This window comes from Triticum dicoccoides, chromosome 7B, assembly GCF_002162155.2.
Source record: "Triticum dicoccoides isolate Atlit2015 ecotype Zavitan chromosome 7B, WEW_v2.0, whole genome shotgun sequence".
Lineage (NCBI taxonomy): Eukaryota > Viridiplantae > Streptophyta > Magnoliopsida > Poales > Poaceae > Triticum > Triticum dicoccoides.
Window position 1 is genome coordinate 75,988,968 of NC_041393.1, and position 1,755 is coordinate 75,990,722.

The 1,755-nt window shown below is 48.5% G+C and overlaps 1 pseudogene; it reads left to right on the top strand.

The window, feature by feature from the left end:
• Positions 1-813, top strand: part of LOC119338645 — a 6,861-nt pseudogene extending 6,048 nt beyond the window's left edge.
• Positions 814-1,755: the final 942 nt, after the last annotated feature.

Here is a 1,755-nt window from a genome sequence, read left to right on the forward strand (position 1 = left end):
CATTCCCAGAACTGTTTGACATTTGCATAGATCAAGACTGCACGGTGGAGAAATTTGGCGGTGCTGTGGTCTCGACCTTTTTCAGACCTTGCCTTGGCCCTGATCTAAAAGAGCAATGGGACAAGATGCGTGTGCTAGTCATCGGACTAAACCTCTCTGCTGATAGGGATTCGGTTTATTGGGGGCTCAATAAGAATGCTAGGTACTCTACTAAGTCTATGTACAAGTGGCTGGAAAAACCTATTAGTGGGTGCAGCTATAAATGGATCTGGGAAGCAAAACTTCCACTTAAAATCCAGGTGTTCTTGTGGCAAATGGCCCAAGATGTAGTGCTCACCAGATCCGTGAGGAAAAGAAACAAGGAACCCTGTGTGTTCCTTTTGTGGAAAGCTGGGAACAACTACTCATTTGTTTTTCTCTTGCTCTGTGGCACGAGTTGCCTAGAGATCAATTGGGGTGGTCTTGGGGACTGAGCTTTGTCCCAATAATACTTGGCAATATTATGTGTGGTGCAATATGTTTTTGCCTAATGGGTCTAAATTTCTCACAGTAGGCTTGGCCGTTGTAATCTGGGCTATATGGTTGGCACGTAATAGAGCTACCTTCGAGAAAAAGTTGATTAAATCTCCTTTTGAGATTGTGTTCTCGGCATGTTCTTTTCTCTTGTATTGGGCAGGCCTTCAGACCAAGGAAGAAGCGGAGAAGCTACGCCAAGGTGCCGAGATGATTCGATCAAGCACGACCAGACTGATGGCGGTGTGCGAGGAGGCCAGGCGCACGGTGGATGATGCTGGAGAAGTGCTGCCTTGGTGATGGGCTCGGTTGCGCTACGTCACAGCTCTCCCGCTTCAGTCGTTTTGGCTTAAGAGACAATCTAGATATCATGTTAGCTTGTGTTTGGCTCTGCATGTTGCTTAGACTGTGTGGTGCTGTCAGGTTTTCGCCCCATAGTGCTCGTTTCGATGGCGGGCGGGCACAGTGGGTTTCCTGTCAGTGCGTTGAACTCGCTACCCTCTTTCCCTTCTCCCTGGTTGTTTGGAACTACTGTATTTCCGTTTAATGCACATGGAAAGGGGTACGCCCAGTTTAAAAAAAAAGAAACAAATATAAGGCACATGTCATGTGTTAATCCAATTCAAATAATAAGTTTCAGAGATGGGAAGCTTGTTTGAACGCGAGCAAGAAGAGACATATGCAGAATGAAACACAAATAGCCCTCACTATCTGTAGCAAATTTTTGAGCAGCTTGCGCCGAATCTGACAAAAAAACAGATAAAACGTTAGATTGGTGAAGTAGGGAAGGCCGAAAAACGACCTGAACTCAACACGCGTCGGGAAGTTGCGGCGGATGATGGCAGTCGAGCATTTGTGTCATTGTGCGGTGCCGCAGTCGAGCCTCTTTCTTTTACCTGTGCAAGTAGCAATGCTCGAGTTACATGACAAAGCATGCCTTCACTTGCTTGTAGCTTCTGCTATTGTAGGGGGATGAAAAGCACGGGCATGCCATTGAGCGATCTTCTTCCACCCCTCGTGGTAGAGGAACAACTCAAAGCTGTCGTTGGGTGCAGGAATGGGGACGTGGGTCAGCTACAGGTTGGTCATGTGGTACCTGTTGGGAGCTGGCAGCACCAGCTATGTTGAGCGGCGCGAGCCCGCGGGCGTGATCCAGGCAAAGAAGAAGAGCATGACCCCCAGCCCGCAGTTGCCACCAAATCCGTCCCCAACCCGCAGTTGCCGTCAAATCCACCCAAGAAG